The sequence below is a fragment of the Macrobrachium rosenbergii genome, chromosome 10, assembly GCF_040412425.1.
Source record: "Macrobrachium rosenbergii isolate ZJJX-2024 chromosome 10, ASM4041242v1, whole genome shotgun sequence".
NCBI classification, from domain to species: domain Eukaryota; kingdom Metazoa; phylum Arthropoda; class Malacostraca; order Decapoda; family Palaemonidae; genus Macrobrachium; species Macrobrachium rosenbergii.
The window spans coordinates 65,926,070-65,945,902 of NC_089750.1; the positions used below are offsets into that span (position 1 = coordinate 65,926,070).

The 19,833-nt window shown below is 38.8% G+C and overlaps 2 long non-coding RNA genes across 6 annotated transcripts in view; one reads left to right on the forward strand and one right to left on the reverse strand.

Moving 5' to 3' along the window:
* LOC136842740 (uncharacterized) overlaps positions 1-1,729 on the forward strand; it is a 14,697-nt gene extending 12,968 nt beyond the window's left edge. For 2 of the 3 annotated variants that reach the window (XR_010854337.1, XR_010854339.1), the window contains exons 5-6: positions 945-1,042; positions 1,235-1,729. This is a non-coding gene — a long non-coding RNA (uncharacterized lncRNA). The remainder of the gene's footprint in view (positions 1-944; positions 1,043-1,234) is intronic. The other variant, XR_010854338.1, reaches the window with a different exon arrangement.
* LOC136842741 (uncharacterized) lies at positions 43-18,499 on the reverse strand. Of its 3 annotated transcripts, XR_010854341.1 has the most exons (6): positions 18,267-18,499; positions 9,865-10,078; positions 8,584-8,787; positions 7,329-7,509; positions 2,053-2,205; positions 43-1,889 (listed from the first exon to the last, which is right to left on the reverse strand). It is a non-coding gene; the product is annotated as an uncharacterized lncRNA (long non-coding RNA). The 3 variants fall into 3 exon arrangements; XR_010854340.1 differs by lacking the exon at positions 9,865-10,078 and having other exon boundaries at positions 18,267-18,495; XR_010854342.1 differs by lacking the exons at positions 9,865-10,078; positions 18,267-18,499 and adding an exon at positions 18,164-18,246.
* Positions 18,500-19,833: the final 1,334 nt, after the last annotated feature.

The following is a 19,833-nucleotide window of genomic DNA, read 5'->3' on the forward strand; positions in this document are numbered from 1 at the left end:
AATGTAACAATAGCAGTGCATGAATTTAATCAAACAATGGCATTTTGTTACTATGGAACTAAATATTAAATTTAATGACATTTTATCACTATGGAACTAAATATATTCATATGAACATTCAGAAAGCTAGTTTAACAAAAAATAGTACAAATGTCGTGGCAAATAGCTTTTAAATGGAAAATCTTCACCAGTTATGACAAAACAAACTTCAGCATTTTCTCTTCTGCCGTTTATTCAATCTGTTACAACGTTCCGGACAACTGTCCATTTCCCGGTAGTGTAAAAGTTAAAAATCAATACATTTATAACCTCCCCAAAAATACTGTATCAACATAATGAAAATGATAACTAATTTACTTTCCTGCTGAAGGCAGTTCTCTATTCAAGTTTGGTTTCAGTTTCTCTGTAGTAAAAGGTCTCTAATAGTCATAGCTCGATTTCAGATCGGGCTTTCCATAGAATACTAAAAAAGAAGGTAGGTTAATAACATTAACATTCCACAAGTTGTGACAATGTTCTCTTGGTGGGTGGAGACAGTTTACCTCAAATTAAAAGGGTTCTTAACTTGTGCCTGCGGCCAAAAGCTCTGGTGGACAACATTCGTAATATGTGGGTCAACCACAAAAATGTTGCATATCAGTGTTTGATGAATGCAGTTCATAAGTTCAATTACCCGTTTACCTCAAAAGTAAGCCACCTCTGCCCTCCACTGAGAGAACATTGTCCCAGTTTGTTCCAAGTTAAATATCTTTCTGATTTTTAGTATTTTATATGGCAGAGGGTTGGTTTGAAGTAGTTGTGAGACTATTAAAGAGCTTTTTTTTATAGAGAAACTGAAACCAAGTCTGAATAAGGTAAATTGCCTTCAGCTGGAAATTGATGTTAATTTTTTTGTGTATATATAAAATTGTGTATATATGAAATTTTTCTTTTAATTATTACAGAACCTGAAGATGGCAGCTGTGAGAAACTTTGGAACTATTTAGGCTGAAAAAAGGAGAGCAGAGAAAAATGTTTGAGGCTGTATGGCACTGTAGTTAATGTAAGTTTAAAATTACATCCTTACGATGATAATATTGTACTTTTCTATAAAATTGCATCCTTATGATGATTTGTTGTATTTTCTAAAATTGCATCATTATGATTTGTTGTACTTTTCTAAAATTGCATCCTTATGATTTGTTGTACTTGCATCCGTATGATGATTTTGTTGTACTTTTCTATATCTCTTCAGGTGTGCTTACACTGCTGGGGTTAGAGGAGTTATGTTTATCAAGTGAAGAGAAGAATGTTGACAAGGTGGTCAAGAGGTTGGAAGAAGTGATGTTCCTCAAGGGGACTAGAACAAGACAAGAGGAGTTATGTTCACCAAGTGATGAATGCTGAAAAGGTGATGGAATGGAAGTGATGTTCACTAAGGGAAGATGAAGAATGTTGCTGACACCAAGATGAAGAATGTTGCTGACAAGGTGGTCAAGAGGTTGGAAGAAGTGATGTTCCTCAAGGGGACTAGAACAAGACAAGAGGAGTGAGTTATGTTCATCAAGTGATGAATGCTGAAAAGGTGGTGGAACAACTGGAGTGATGTTCATCAAGGGAAGATGAAGAATGTTGACAAGAAGGGTTAAATTACCTGTCATCAAAGTTTGGTACAGGAAGAATTTCAAGGAATGAAATAATACTTGTATTTCAAATTCTTATGTGAAATGTAATAAATCATACAAACAGCTGCTGCTCTTCAAACAACACCACCTGAATGCTCAAAATTATCAAAGTATTCAATTACAGTATAATATTTCCAACTGGGCTTACTGGTTATGCCAGGTCTTCTATTTGCATTTCAGCCCAGGTTTTACTGGTTATTTTCAAACTGATCTTGCTGAAAAAGCCTGTAAAGCAGAAAACAAATCATTAGCAGTTTGGCAAGTTAAAGTATTTTAAGATTTCATGTTTAAACTACTTCTGATCAAATTGAAGTGTTAATTTTAAAACTTTTAAAAAATTTTTCAACTGAATTGCCTTCTCTGGAAAACTCATAAATTGTCAACTGACCTTATATGTCTCAAGGACGAAATATCAGATTCAGTAAGTAGGTATAGACTGCTCAAGTTGTGGTATCCTCTTGTTGACCAAAATCCTCCTTTAAAGTCCGTAAAATATAGGCATCGTCTGGTTGAATATTTCCAAAATCCTCCTTAAATGTCCCTGTAAAATAAGTGAAAATTAATTGAAATATCTTTCATCTACCACAAAACAGCCTAAATATTCATGTCTGAAAGATTTAAAAATTCACTTTACCACAATTAAAATTACCTTTAAATGGCCTTTACCACAAATAATATCCTTTAAATATTCATGTTTTAAAAACCTAAAAAATTCACTGCTTTAAGTAATTTTTGGATTTTATTTGATCAACTATCCAACTAAAAAAGTTTACAACATTAATGGTGTATAAATCTTGCTGCGTGTGTGTCAGTTCTGCAGGAAGCTTGACATGTAAAACACCATTCTACAAATCCTCCCATCAGACAGGTCTAGGGGGGCAGATGGATGGCTAACCTTGCAAAACCAGGCAAATTGATATCCTTTACTTGTGGCTGTCCTTGCAATATAAGATATTAACTGGTCACTGAAAGCATTTTCACTTTGATATCCTTTACTTGTGGCTTTCCTAGCACAATAAGATATTTACTTATATCCTTTACTTGTGGCTTTCCTAGCACAATAAGATATTTACTTAAGATATTTAGGATATTTACTTGTGATTTTCCTTGCAATATATATTAACTGATCACTACCCCATTTAACCCCATTTCACAGGAGGTACCTGGCAAACCATGGAGGGATCTACTACAGAACTGCTTTCACATTCCATTAGCATTCTCGTAACTAGTGAAAAACATTGGGTGGCAAATCATAGCAAATCACTTATTATACCTGAAGGCCCTAAAAGCCCTAGTTCTTTCTACACTTCATCTTCCCAAAGGTTCTGCTACTATCTTCAAATGTTACAGTTCATGTTAGTTGTTTTCATCCAACAGATTACTTCCTAATGCAAGCCACTGACTTTTTTTTCTTGAACTGGAATTTATTAATTTTCTCCAATCGCATATCTTATGGGGGACTGGATACTCCTAGGTAACTAGTCTCTCAACAACTTGTCTAGACATGAAAGCCAAATGACACTGCAAGAGTTGATATGGAAATAGGAAATATAACCACCACTCGGTCCTGTTTAACCACCGCTCGGTCCTGTCGAGGCACATAATGCAGCCCTATTTGAGAATGGCCTGCTTGCCACAGGTGAAAAGCCTTAGTTAAAAGCTGGGCCAGAAAAGCCTGGACCCATAAGGCATTTTTCTAATCTTGCTACAGCTGTGTTAGAATTTAAGGCCTTAACTTCACAACTGAATAAGAAATGATTTATGAACAATACCACATAATTAAACAGACCAGTTATTGGATGTTGCAGCATTGAGACAATATTACTTGACACCAGAGAGATATCAAGGAAATGGAAGACTGGATATTTAGAGACAGGAATTTGGTTTTGGAGTCAGAAACACTCATTTCAATGCCTCTCACCAGTAGTAGTATAGACCTTTTGTATACTTCTTAAGTCTTCACTCTATCAACAGGACATTCTTATTTACCAGTGATGTAACACACCATTCCACTGAGGCTGCAGCTACTCTGTTGCTGTTCTCTTTAACTCCCGTTTCACAATGGCTTTACCTCTCCTCAGACTAGCCCATCTTTTGCAACAAAATTCTCTATTCCTCTCTCTTCCCCTTCTACTCTTGCAATATACTTCATACACATACTTTGGAAAAATATCACTAGAGTCTAAACTACCATACACATCAAGGCGAGGCATAAGTTTCAGTTCACATGACTGAAAGGCTACGCTTGTCCGTTTAGCATCAGGAAAACTGAATGAGCACACAAAGTTTCACATTTCCTTAGCCAAAAGGGTTGCATTTTCCTTTGGAGTGTAACACATCCATTTGTCCGAAGCATGGGGCACTGTTCTTGGCCCTTGGCTACCCGCCGAGTTGGTAAAGGCCAGTTTGTCAAAATCATACCAGTATCCCCATCACAATGGCCTACCTCAAGAATCTACAAGGAACAAGGTGCAAACTGCAGTGTCTTCTAGCGGTAAATTTCTTCATGTGAGCAGAAGCAAATAAGAGCAGAGATTGTTCCAAGGTTCACACCAGTAAGGAGGAATAACGTCGCAGACAGCCTCACCAGACAGAGTATGTCCTTCTTTTGGAGTAGTTTACTGGGTCAAGGTCTGCAAGGCTCTTTGGTGGCTGTAGGGCATTCCAACAGTGGATCTCTTTGCAATGAGTCTGAACCAGAAGCTCAACCACATCTACTGCATAAAAGCTTCACGACATGCTTCACAGTTGGGATGATCTTTACGCTTATGCCTTTCATCCATTCGGGCAATCAGGGAATTCCTGGCAAAACTCAGCACCTCTAGTCACTATAGGGTGACTGTAATTGTTCTATGGCCAAAGAAGGACTAGTAATTTGAGCTTTTTCAACTGTTAGTGAAACATCCTAGATCTCTGGTGAGGTTCCTGAGCATGAACTCTGTGGTTGCTGCTACAATCATTAAATGTCCCTGTTGATGCTCAACCAAGAAAAATGGGACAGAACCTTACATTTACAGAAAGTGGGGGAAAAGGGGGGGTTCTCCCTCCAATTACCAATTCAATCATGCTTACAATTACAATTTCATTCATCTGCCCCTTAGGGAAAAACTTGTCAGTGTCTGCTCTGCTATCTAGGGTTACAGGGTGACCTCCTCCCAGGTTCTAGAGCTTCAGGGAATTCAGGTGACTGCCCCTAGGGACCTGATATTTTTTTTACTGCTTTGAGGATTACTTGGAAGGGAGTTTCATGTACAGTAATTGAATGAATCTCTCCTTAGTCCTTTGCAGCTTCACTAGAGCCCCTTACAAACTGCACTGAGTGGCACATATGCAGCACCTTATGATGACTGTTACCCTTTCAGTTATGCATCCTAGAGACATTCAAGTTGAATAATCTGTTTGGCAACATCACCCACACCAGGGTTTGGTATTCAATGGTCCTGTCATTTGCACCTCATTTTGTTTTTAAGACCCAGAACCTGGTAACTCTTGAACAGTATCAATTTCTTTTGCCATTCCAACCTTGGCATCTAATGATATACAGTATGACTTTCCCTTTTGTCTGCTGAGAGGTTTGTCACTATCTTGACATGACCTGGGACTTATGAAGCAAGAATACCACACCTCTCTTCTGTATATTGCCAACGAATTTATTTTTCTCTGTAGTGTCTGAGATAGGTCTGCAAAAATATTAAAGACAACTTGGACAAGGCTAGCTGTATGAAAGTGAACTTCCTATCTTTCAAAAAAATACTTTATCTACATTTTGGCCCTCCTGAATGCAGGTGTGATATATCAGTCTACTTTTGCAAAGCTGATTCTTCAGGATTTTGTGCATGAGGGAATGGGGCTGTATTTTTTTAAACTAACTGCAGCAGGTCAAGTTTTACCAGTGGCAAAGGATGGATGCGCACTCTTCCTCTTCCCCCTCCTATCTCCCTTGTTCATTCCTATTTCATTCTCTACAGACCTAGCCTTCCGAAGTTACATGCATCTGCAACTAGAATGAATGGTTAGTTTACCTATAAGCCTGTGTATAATACAAAAGTACAAACATTAGTTTACTGTGGATTTAACTGCTGACAGCACCCCATGAAAATTCTTTGGTCACTTGGATCTTGACCAATTGTGCCTCCATGTGATCCACTTAACATTAATCCTCACAAAACCTGGAACTAACACTGCTTAACCTCCTTAATATACTGTAATTTGGGCTCTAAATAACTAATGGGTTTAATGTGAACCAATTCAATTTTCATAAATTTCTATACAAGTCCATTAATCATATACTGTACTGAAGTGCCTACCTTGGCCCCCTCTCTCTCTCTACCAGTGACAGTCTGATCTGAGAATCAGCTGGGTATTTAGCACCTGCAGATGGTCTGCACTCACATACACAATAGTCACACCTATCAATTCTTCCCCTTTGCCTTTTGAAATTAAATTTGGCAAGTATTGGGGTTAATGCTATTGCAAACAGGGCTCTATACAACTGATAGGCTGTAAAAATTAAAAATTTTTTTATCAATAATTTTCCAAATAACCTTCCTTATTACCTAAGCTTTCCATTGAAATGCCCATGTTTAACCCTTAAGGGACAGGCTAAAAATGTATCAAACACACCCCAAACCAGCCAAACTTGAAGGTTGGCCAATTTAAAAAAAAACCACATCAATGGAAAGAGGAAGATATGCAAATGCACATGGTGTAAAAGTGGTGTAAAAGTTGAATGTGACTATTTACAACACTGTGTAGGGCCTCTTTTATGAGACACTCATAAAAATATGCTAATTTTACCAAGTTATACAGGTTTTTATAATAATTTATTTTATCTTTTGTAAAATTATAACTACAGCTCACACAATGTCATAACAGATTAGGACTAAAATCAGTAACAAATTCTGAGTACTGTATATGTTATAAAATATTTACGAGATTTACAGAGATGGGGAGATGCAGTAACTTTTTGTGAGGTATATGTTTTTTCTAATATTTGCAAAATTAAAATTATAGCTGACATACTATCATAAAAGATAAGAACGAAAACCAACAACAATTCCTGGCTATATCTAGGAGCAAAAAAATGAAAGGACATCATGGGATAGAGAGGGGTAATACATTCCCCCATCAAGTCTCAAGGCACACTAATCCCCCTCTGTCCTGTGCTGAGTTAATATAGTAGCCATAAGTCATTTATTGACCACTGAAGAGCTATGAACCTCTTTCCTGCTAAATTCATCCAAATCGTATGGCACATTCTGTACAGTAATATTAATACTCATATGAGTTAGCCCATCCATCACTCAAAACCTGTTATAGATACAGTACTCATATGATGATGCCCATCCATTAAGGGTTAACCCTTCCTCTGGAGTTTTTATCCATTCCTTTTCGTTTAGTACCTAGCTATTTGGCTATATCTTTCAAGAGCAATTGTTTTCTCACATTTAGTTTGGGGTATTAACCACACTAATATACAGTATATCAAAAAGAGAAATTACATATCACAGACTTACAAATCATATCCTATGATGTTTGAAAACCGTTACACCTTATGCTGCAGTTTGAGCTCCCACTATTTCATTTTTAATATGCCAAATAGCTATCCACCCCAGCCTTGTAACTGCATTAATGGGTCAAATAAAGCAAAAATGTACAACTTACCAATGCTGTCTTGGAAGGAAGGTACAGTACTGTATACCAATCTTCATCATACTGTATACATGTACAGTATATTATATTCATGCTCAGGCTTGCTCATGATGAATGAAGTACTTCATCAAGAAAACTATTTCTAAATTTTCCAGCTTCCGAGGGTAACAAATTCATTTCCTTTGGTTTTTACCTGGAAAGAAAAATTGCCGATCAAAATGTAAAGTGAATTCAACATAGGCTTAGGTTAACCTGCATATAAAAGTGGAGACACAAATTACGTGAATATTACATCAAAACATTACCTACTTGAAAACAACATGCAATTTAAGTAGTTACCTAGCTCTAATTTCCTTCTTGGACAGAAAGCAATTATTTTGAGATACTAACTCACAAAAAATCTGCTTTTTTCAGAAATCTTCTTTTAAATCAAAAGGGCTGACATACAAGCTACAAAATCAACATTGCTGTAATTAAATTATGGCTGGATCTAGCTAAGTCCTTCTACGATAACAGTAGGAGGGAATAGGAGGAGGGAGAATCTACAGTAGTGGTTCTCAACCTGGGGGGCGTCAGCAATTTCCAGGGGAGGCGCGAGGCCTAGGGAAAATTTAAAAATTCTAGAATTATATTCGTTATTTTCTTAACAAGAGTGAGGAACTAATATTCAGAAGTTTATAAAAAAAAAATGCAAATGTATCGCCTTTTAACGTTAGTTTCCTATAGTCTACCATTCTAGTTAGACTCGCTAGGCTTACCATTATTTTGTAATTATTTACCTCCCTTCCAATCCCTGGAAACCCCTTCTCTTTCTCTTTTTTTTTATTTTCCTCTTAATCTGGGAGGGAATTTTACTCATAAATGAAAGGGGTGCGTGGAGGGAAGGACCAACTCTTAGAGGGGGCGTGGTAATAAAAAGGTTGAGAACCACTGATCTACAGCAAAGGCGAATGTGGTGTTTATTAGGCACAGATTTTTTTTTCACATTGTGCATTAATAAAAATTTTAACTTAATTCCATACAGGTATTATGGAGGGAGATGGCTGACTCCTAGGCTTTCCAGTTACATTTTTTAAAGACAAGGTACTCTTAATTTCTAAATGAAATTCCTTTGTAAATGTTCATCCAATTACACCTCACAATGCATCTACATTTTCTACTATTTTTTCCTTAACTACCACTACACCTCCCACTTCTAGACTTCCCATAAATACTGGTAATTTAAGTATACTGTACATGTACAGGACGGCACAAATGAGAAACTTACCAGAGGCGGGTTTAGAATGTTTGATCTCATTCACATATCTGTTTAATGCTCCAACTATGCCAAGTTACTGTTCCCTTCAGTCAAGCCATGCCTGGGATAAAAAGGGTATACTGTACAGTATACTGAAGCCTCATTTCTTTTCCTAAATGTATTCCAACATAGTAACACACTTCCATGGTTAACTTATTCCACCGTTAATTTTTCCTGGAATGAAAGAAAGAATGGATGTAAAAAAAATCTGGTTTATCATTCAAAATATTTAAAACTTGACTATAAATGTATACAGTATCCTATTAGCCTGAGTGACAATTCTTATAAAAATATAGCTCAAATATTTTCAAAACTTCAAACACCTAATATCTCAATTTAAGAACCTCTTTAGGTTTTATAATGTCACCTAACTCTTATCGAAAAATAACCCTATACTTTAGAGTAAAAAACTACTGTATTTAAAAATATTTTTGTTTAAAAAATGCAACTATTTCTCTGACAAAGGCCTGAATGTTTAGTAAAGATCAAATATATATAAAAAGAACTATATTTCTGAGCCAAAAAAGTTCTTAAAACATAGTAGGACCACTCGCGCAGAGGAATGCAGCCCTCCAGACTCATCTTGCTAAAAGCTACTTCTAAAATCCATTTACTGACCAAATAAGCTTAAGTAACAACTGAGGGGGGTGGAATCAGGGCAAAGTCAAGAGCAACATTAAAGGCTGTCAGGAGCAGATTATTCAAAATTGCACTTTTCTCATTCATCACAATTTCTTACTTTTGCTCTTATAAACACTCTATCACTAACACCAAATGACTTGACTCTTTAGTTGCACAATCATGACAATACTCAAGAAACCGAACCTCAAAATAAACCTGTAGTCGAGTGGTAGGAATATTTCAAATACAGTATAAATCTGAGCCATGTAACATACAGAAATACAGTACTAATATCTGATGATAAAGTCTGTACAACTGCATGCAATGTGTAAAGTCCTATTAACATTGTTAAAAAGAGTTTCACAAAATCACTTTTAAACTGACAAAATAAAAGGAAAAAACTGCCAAATCATGTTGTTGAAAACCTGGCAGAAGATAGTTAACTACTAGTAAGCAAGTGTGAGGATGTACACACCCTATTCGTTAAGACTGTTGGTGGCACCTTTTCTTTTGGCATCTGGATTAGCCTATGAAAGACTGCAGGTTTGTGTATCTAGGAAAAATTAAAATTATCCTAAATTTTCAATTTGCTCCTACAAGGATACAAAACATTTTTATAAGAAATCTTACCTTACAACCTGGGGTGTACTGTTTAAAGAACATAACAGGTGTTCTTCCCATCTGTATGTGCTAGCTTCCTGGTCACTGTGTGAGCATGGCATACGTTTGTCAATGAGCCTTAGGCAAGAGACACTTTCTATCCAATGGTACTTGTGCTACTACAAGTTGAGCTGCCATAGCCAATCCTAAGAAGAAGGCGTCTACAAGCTTGAAGTCGACATCCCTGAAGTAGGAGGTGGCCAAGGTAGTAAAGTGGAACCTCAAGGTAGTAAAGTGGAACCTAACACATGCCCTCAGTAAGCAAGAAGTTCCTGAACACCAAAGGTGGAGCAATGACCTGACTTTGTAAACCCTTTTCCAAAGTATGAAGCTGTTACTGTCCCGGATGACTCATGCATCCATTTGATGATCATACAAAACCAAGAGTGTGAAGTCTCTATTTGAAGCCTTCGTCAATGGCTCCTACAGCACCAGGATGTGACTACAAAGAACTAGCGGGAGGCTGAGTTAACAATTTTGGCCAAGTTTACAATTTTTCAAAACTCATCATGAGCCTCAACTGAAGCTGATATGTCTATGCCCTTCATCCAAACACCTAGGAAAGCGCTGAACATCACTCTTTTGCCCCAAAACCATAGTCTAGCTTAATTTTGGAGAGGTACACTAAGAATTCCACAGTCTGCTTAAAAGTGGCCCTGACTGAAGAGACACCTCTCAAAATACCAACTACAGTGGAACCCCGGTCTCTGACCGTACCGAAACTCGACAAAATCGGATTCCGACACGAAATGCCGAGTAAACTTTGCGCCGGTTCCCGAACAACAAACCGGAATCCGACCCGACGCGATCCGACCCGTCGACGAAACATATGATGTTTGTAAACAAAAGTGTTTCGGTAACGCCGCCGCTAGTTGGCATTGTTGGTGGCGTTCTTCCCACTCACATTTAAAAGCACTTACAGTAGACTCTGAATGGAATTTACCATAAATTAATACAATCCTGAACGTACACAATGTTTATGTAATTACAGTAGTACCGCGATATGCCAGCAGGACGGCGCTCTGGTTTGTTTACATTCGCGCTTGCCACAAGCTGCCAATGCCGACGTAACTTAAGACGTTTTTCTTAATTTTTATAACAGATTCTACAGTACATTCGGCTTATTTTTAATATTGTTTTATTAATTTAATGTAATGACCAGGCTTGTTTTTCATTGTATTTATCATTAACAACAGTTTTTGTGCGTACCCGTTACAGTACATTCTGGAGTGCATATGGGCTGCCTAGCCTAGCCTGCAGCGCTCGGTCTACCACTGGTAGGCCAATTTTTTTTATACAGTATGCATTTAAAACTGTAAGAAGACTTCTAATAAGGTAAGTTATTTAACTCTGAACTTATTTAATTGTAATGTGTGTAGTGTTTTGTATAAAAAGACAAGGTTGGAGTAGTGACTGGTGGTCAGGAATGGATTAATCCATTTTCAGTTATTTCTTATGGTCGAAATTGATTCGGAATTCGACAAAATCGAATCTCGGCATTCCTTCTAGAACGGATTAGCGTCGGAAACCGAGGTACCACTGTACAGGTACCCACTTCGCCTAGTAAAAATTTGCCAAGGACTCTTGGGCAGTACCTAACACCTTACATGCAGCCCTGCAAGAAAAGCCTTTCTCTTGCAAGAGCTGCTGGACAGCCTCCGGCCATAAAATGGTGCAACTAAGAAAGGTGGCCCTCAGCAGATGGGGCCGCTAAAGCAATGTGGACCACCGGGGGTAATCAGTGCCTCGATAAGAAGGTCCAGCAGACTGAGATACCACTCAGCTTCCGGCCAACAAGGAGCTACCAGGGTTATCTTGAGACTGGGAATGACCAACACACAACTGATCACTTTACTACTCTGGCTGAACTGGGGTACATCATTTTCGAGTACTGTAATATAGCACATCTTTCGCACTGATGCACAAAAATTCTTCCTGATCTGGCAATAATAATCAACTGATAATCAAATGACAACCAAGAGAAAAAGGGCTATGTGCAAAATATTGAGATTACCCACTTAATGCTTACTAGAGAATTTCACATTTCAAATTCTGCAACAACAGGTTTATCTAAAAACATACAACTGTTTTGAAAACAGAACATCAAATATTTCACCTTAGATCTCAGCAAAAGAGTATGCAATATATTAAATTTCACTGAAATCCACTCAATATTACAAAAGCTATAGAATAAACAAGTGTGATGGACAAATCCCGATGAACAGAGACCTTGGCTATATCTTCAACCATTTTACAGTGATACCAAAACCTCAAGGCCAAAAGTTCAGTCATGTGACAATTATGACAACATATGCATTCCTCTGAAGTTGATATGGGAAGTGGAGTACTCCTAAAATTTCATTCTAAACTAGTACAGTACTTGCTAATTCATTTTACTGTCCTAAGTCCAATTCTTTAACTTATCAAGATGATGCAACCCTGTGGTATTGTAACAATTTGGTGAGAGTTCCATAAAATGAAAAACAAACATGGGTGGTATAATTATAATACAAGTGATTACATGGTTACTTTCCTTCAAGGTTCACACCATCCAGCATGGGAATAGGTTTTGTTTGTGAATCCTCAGCTAAGTAAGTGTTGAAACCACCATACTGTGCATCTAGACTACCTCAAACTAGCGTAGACTGGAAGTGCTTTAGTTAAGAGACTGAATACGCTTTTGCTAATCAAGAACCTATTGGTGGCTGTCATGATGAACCTTTCTGTTGTCAGGGGGAGGGGGGGGTTGGAAGCTAGCCCTGTGTGGCAGCAGGCACCTTTCAAAAGAGGAATTGAACTACGCCCCTATTGTGGTCTGGTGTCTGAAAAAAGCTTGTCTCTTTTTGCTGGGCTGCCCTAACCTACTTCTAGTAACAGACCATCGCCTGTTGGTTAAGTTGTTTGGCGATTGGGAGTTGAAGCACACTGAGAACCCCAGACTGTTCCGTTTGAAAGAAAAAACCCTTCAGTATAAATTCTCAGTGAAATATGTGGCAGGTAAAAAAAAATACTGCCGTTGACACCTTGTCCCGGTATTCGAGTCTAAAGGCAACGTCTTTGGCAATGATCGTGTCATTCCTTGACGTGGATAGTGACGTCATAGTAATCGACAGTGAAGATGTTGAGAAATTTGCTAGCAAGGATGATGATCATCAGTTGTTATTGAAAAGGGTAAGAGATACAACTGGCCGAAAAGTAGGAACATGGTTGAGCCTGCATTAAAACCATACTTTCAGGTAAGGGAACGGCTTAGCTATATCAATGGACTGGTCACTTATGCTTTCGACGAGGGGCACATACATTTGGTAGTACCACAAGCTTTGCGGGAAACGGTGGCACGTAACCTACACTCAGGTCACCAAGGCGCTGATTCAATGTTGCGTTGGGCACGGCAGTCGGTGTAATGGCCTGGGATGGAGGCAGATGTAATGTTTCAGAGGTCTAAATGTACGACGTGCAATGAGAATTTGCCATCCCAACAATGAGAACCATTCATTCCCACCCAACCGCCAGAGTATCCATTTCAGAAAACAGTAGCGGATTTCTTTGTTAGATAATAAATGCTATTTAGCATATGCAGACAGATTAACTGGGTGGCTGGAACTGTCATACTTTGGCAATGGTGTGACCTCATCGAAGATCATCCCTGCTTTGAGGAGGTGGTTCTGCCGTTGGGGGACCCCTGAGGAGATATCCACTGATGGGGGGACAAACTTGGCGAGTGCTGAGAGGTTAGACTTCTATAAGCGATGGGAGGTGCAGTTACGTATCTCGTCAGCACAATACCCCCAATCGAATGGGCGAGCTGAGGCGGCCGTGCGCTCTGCTAAGCGTATGATAAGGGACGTTATGGGTGACAGTAGCCTAGACACTGATGCCACAGCAAAAGCCCTCATGCAATACAGAAAGACTCCCCTAAGAGATGTATACAAGTCCCCCGTGCAATTAACGTTGGGGAGGCAGTTACAGGACTCTATCCCAATGGCGTTTGAATTCTTGCTTTTGGATAATCATTGGATGACAACAATATGAGAGAGAGAAAAGGCTATGGTCAAAGCTTCGCAGAAAGAGAAAGAATTATATGACCTGCATGCAAGGCAGTTGCCATACCTATGTGTAGGCAACGAAGTCCTGGTACAGGATGTAGTCACTAAGAAGTGGGATCGATCGGGGGTGGTAATGGAAAGACTCCCATACAGACAGTATTTAATCAAAATAGATGGGACTGGCAGAATGTCGAGGAGAAATCACCGCCACTTGAAATACATGACAGCAAAGAGCCAGTGCCCTACTATAAAACCAGCTGGGGCAGTGCCACGTACCCAGGACCAGGAGGTGTATGATGGCCACGGCAGCCCCCCCACCCCTTGGTAGGCGTAGTTCAAGGCCAACTAAACGCCCAGCTTGGATGAAGGACTATGACGGTGGAAAATAGATTGCATTCTGTTTGCTGAGCTATTACAGTAAACCCCCCGTATTCGCATTCTCATGGTTCGCGGACTCATGCATTCGCGGGTTTCTCTGTGGAAAATTCGCCCTTTTGCGGTATTTTTCACTGAGAAATATTTACTAATTGCTGTATTTTCATATAATTTTCATGAATAAATGCACTTTTTGTGATAAAACTATTAAAATACTCAGGTATAAGCATTTTTATAGGGTTTTTCTTGGTTTAAGCTATCAAAATGGGCAGTTCTAAGTGTTTTTAGAGGGGTTTTAAGCATTCGCCGATTTGACCTAATTGAGGGGGGGTGTGGGACGCATCCCCCGCGAATACGGGGGGTTCACTGTATTAAGTTTTGCTTCCATTAACCATTCCTTGCTGATTTTTTTTTTCTCTTTGTTTTGCCTTTTCTTGATTATGATATCCTTAATTTGTCTCTAATTTTGAGTTTTGAGAATACCTATATTTGCGGTAATGCGTAGCTTGGAGGGGGATGTAGGATAAGTGTGTATCATGTTGCTGATATCAGTAATACTACTGAATGGAATGTTGTTATGTCTATGGTAAGCAACGCATTACCTAACTCATTTTGGCGAGAACGTCAGTTGCCTTGTACCCACCAAAGGATTAGGACGCTTCTGTAATAAACCATCAACACGGGAATAGTGCCTCTTACTTACCCTGCCCATTGAGCATCCTATAGTGGCCCATGTGTTGTTTTTTGAAATGTGAATGGCATTTTGGTAAGCTTACACTTGAGAGAGAATGGACTCTTACTGATATTTGGATGTTTTGGGGGACAGAGGAATACATAATTTTACTGTGCCTGTCATTGAGCATTGGCTACCAATTTAGTGGTTTTCAACGAAAAATATATTAAGGCTGGCGCTGGCAACATTACTAATAATAACTTGTCTTTCGACTTGTCTTTGATGTAGGTTACAAGCACCAGACTGTAAATCACACATGAAAATTTTGTGGACCCCTCTAATCCAGATATTCACACAAAATACTGAATGTATTTAAAAGACTAGGTTAAGCAGTCTGGTAAGTGATCAAGTATTTCCAACAATATACACAAAAGTATCTTTTGTTCATCAATCATCCAGAGGGCCACTTGCTGCACCATTTTTTCACAGAAGCAAGTTGGTTCTAACCTCCTGTTTGAAATCCAACAGGCTTCAACATCATGTCAAGACAAGGGCAAGTCCTAAGATATTCATTCCCTTGATAAATCTATTGCTGATTGATTTGGGTAAAGTTTATTGAATGTTTTCCAAGTAACACCATCTACTAGGTTATCTTAGGGAAGCCACCTGGTCAGCACCTTATGTTACGTTAGGTGTGTTCAAGTCAGGTTGCACCCTTATTTAATTTACATTGCAGAGAGTTAGATTTGGGAGGTGGTTGAATAACCCTGGCCACGTAAGAGCCTGGCAGTCTAGGTTAGGTTAAATACATACTTGTACATATTTCACTAGTTTTGTTCTCCCCCAAAAATCACAATTTCCCACTGTAGTCACCCTTAATTGTAGTATAACGGGGGGTTCTAGTACTTCTACATACCCTGAGTCACAGGAAGTTTATATTTCCAGGTTGTATGCTGGTACACACATGTAGATTGTTCCCTTCGTTGCTGGATACTCAAATTTGACCAATTCAAACATTTTTTAATATCAACCGATAGCAACATTTTTATTTTGGATCCACTTCACACAAAAGTTACGGTACTTGTCAATCATTTCAAACTTAGAGCAGAAACATGGAGTAACTAGCCTACTGACAACCTGTCAACGGTTTCCAAGTTCAAATTCAATTTCACTGCTTGATAGCCTATGGGCAAAGTACATTCGCTAGAACACAGTGATGTTAATTAAATATATGTAATACAGTTCTTAAGGGATTACCCCATAGAAGAAGGTTTGCTTTGCAAAGTTGGCAAAGGATTTTACAAAAGGAGTCTTACCACACAGGTTAGCTATATTTTTTTGCCACAGTAAGGCTTGTGAAAGGGGATGCAGGGAGGGGAGGAGGCCCCTTGCTAGGTAAGGGTGAAATGCCATGATTATTGTTACAATAAAGTTAGGTTAGGACGTAACTCTGGGGTGTTTTACGTTTTGTGGAGGCCAAGGCCAAACCTCATGTTCAGACACTAAAAGGACAACCTATTAATGTTGTACCACAGGCTATTCAGTCGATGCTCTAAATACTCACTGCTCATTTCAGTTGCTTCCTTTATTCTCACGTTAGGTTAGGGAAGGTTGGGTTTAGAATGTTTCAAGTTTTGGGACCATTTTTGGCAAAAAATATACTTACAATCCGTGGTCCACAATTTCTAATGTGCCCACCCACAAGCTTATTACGATATTATGGGAAACAAAACGGTTAATAAGCTAGGTCAGGGTTGCCAAATAACTTGATAGTCAAACCGTGGTACAAAGCCTTAAAAACTGCGGCAATAGCCTGAAAAGTAGCCCAATTTTTTATCCGAAATGAAACAGTGATTGGATAGTGTATTTTTACTACAATTACAGCTTTTCCCACATTCGTTTATTACCTCCCCAATGTGATCGATAGAATTTATTGAGGTATGGCAAGCAATGCACACTGAAAGTTTCAAATCCGTAGCTTTTTGGTTGATGTCAGTCTGCTTGGTTTGCGGAGATGAAGTACTGGCCAAAAACCTCATAACATTGCTTTCTCTTACTTTTACATATGATTTATAGGTCCCAGTATTAGCATGTTTCGTTACAGTTGAATGGAGAGCTCTTATGACAGCAGTGCAAAAACGACGTCGTGCTTTTGTTTCATCTCAGGAACACTTTTAACCAAATCTTTCACGAGTTCTTCACTCTCCCATTTAGGATTATAATGTTTCTCATAAACACTCTAGTTGAACTTTTTTGGCATTTTAACGCAGTCAGCCTTCTCACTGAATGGGAAAAATGAATCTGACCAGTGACTAACATTTCGAAATGAATTAACCTTAACGCCTCAATTCCCGTTTAGTGTCGAGACGGCAACAGTCTGACCAACCAACTGGTAAAACAAAAAATAACTAATATTTCATTATTAAACTTGAAACAGTACTTATTAAAATCCAAAATAGAGGTAGATTCAATATACGTCTTTCCGTTACAATAAATATGAGATATTACATTTGTAAAGGCCTATAAAACGGATTTAGTGACGCCGCGGCTTTGTGTCACCAAAGTAGCCAAATTTTAGGTCAGTAGCGGCACCATTTCATAGGGCGCGGCAAGCAGTTCAAAAGTAGCCCAATTGGGCGAGTAAACCGCGGGTTTGGCAACACTGAGCTAGGTTAGCCAAACCAAGCATTTCCATCAAGTATGCCAGCTGTCAATCATCTTTAATTATATAGCCTAATAGCCTAGGTCTAAAAGTTGGCTCGGTGGGGCCAGAGTAAAATAAAGGTGTGTAAAATTACTCATAAGGCTAAGGCTAACCCACTGTAATGGGTCATCCCACCTTAGCCTATTGCAGGATTGATTATATTGAAAATTTAAGTAATCCTAGGTTAGGCATGAGGTGTTATTTTACTTCAATACCACAACTATTAACGTGTCATGCTGTGCTCTGAAGTCACCTTAATATACTTAATATGAAAACCATACTAATCAACTGCAAAGTTATCGTTACCGTGGTATTTACAGTCTTGTGTTCATGTTTTAACATTCACTTATCAGGGCATGGCAATAAACAAAGCGCTCACGGCAAAAGAAATGGGCTAATTGATCGAACCAAAGGTTAAGGTGTCTTCTAGGCTAACCTATATGAACTAAAAAAAACTGCAAGATGCCTTACATTTATACAATAATGCAACAATCGTAAGTTTACTATTAACAGAACAGAGAAAAGTAGACGTATGTGACAAACGATACACTGGTAGCATATAGCTGGAACTTACCGTGGACCGAGTTCTCCAAATGCACTGACAACGTCTAGAATTTCTTGAAATAATATTCCATATATAAGTTCGATGATTAATATGTGATATAATTATAATGTCCCTCATACCATTGGCTAATAAATGCCGCCGGATAACTGTGCACGACGGACTCCGAGTCTCCGTCCACAAAGTGCACGAAGCCACAGACTTGTCAAGACTTGACGGATTACGTCGGACTCCCACGTGACCCATTTGTGTACAATATTGGTAGATGCATTGAACGGTATTTGAACCTTGAACAACTGAAGGACTTGTTACTTGTTACCTTAATTTGCTTATTATAGTCATTAGTCAGTACTGTGGGGTCGGGTTGAATAATAATAATAATAATAATAATAATAATAATAATAATAATAATAATAATAATAATAATAATAATAATAATAATAGTTTCTTTTAAAAACTTATGAGATTTCAATATTCTCTTGGATTTGTCCTGGTGATTTACCAATAATTAGTGAGGTGAATTTGGACTAACATATTTTCTTGTCTCGCATAACGCCACAGTTAAAAGCACCTTTGATCTATGATGAATATTTAATGATAATAATAATGACAATGATCACGTAGCAAATGGCGAATTCTTTATGATTTGCCATTCACTAATCTTGACTAAATCTGTCAAACTCAGAAACAATACATGTAAAAATGACAGTGATGTTATCTAAACACTCTATGCCAGGGGTTTTCAACCTTTTTCTCCCTACGTACCCTTTTGGGTATTTTTAATGTCAATAATGTACCCCCTTCACTTTGTATAAAGTAGAAAAACAAAACAAACGCAGAAAAAAATATTCCATTGTGTATATTTGCAAGTACTGTACTGAAGGGAAGTAAGTATGTAAGGTGTCAAAGAAACGAGCAGGTAAAAGTTACTGCTACTTTATTACAGATCCAGGCAGCTTATATTGCGGCCGACTGACGCCGGGCCGCGAGAGACAATGGAATTGACTGTGACCTGAGGTCGAAACAATAAACAATAATATGCAGTGAACGAGTACAAATTACAATACAAAACATACAGAGCTACAATATGGATACAGTCTTGATGCCTGTGAATGAAGAAACATGTGATATACAATGTGTGACATTCGTATAAATACCATAAAGTAAAAATGATTAAAATGCGTGACCTGGCACGTTTTAGGCGTGACTAATTGAGCTTGAAGAAAATGGGAAGTCACCAAAGAAAACAAGCTCAGCGGAGACTTAATTAATGGCGCCGCCGAAACACTATCCTGGCGCCGATGTGGTGACTTTACAAATACTCCCCCCCCAAGACGAGGGACGCGTCTGACTAATCCCTGTATCTGCTGGGACGCTGAAGGGTGCCGCGGCTCCTTGAAGATAACGGAGGGGCCTCCCGCCTGTGAGGCTGCTGGTTGGGCGGTCCCTTCCTGGGGCGGCCGCGCCTGCGGGGGTGAGGGCGTGCTGGAGTGCGGTTGGGCGGAAGGGGTGCTGCGTCGCTGCCGGGACTCTCCGACAGGAAGGCGGGCTTTAGCCGGTCTATGGAAACCCAGTCGTT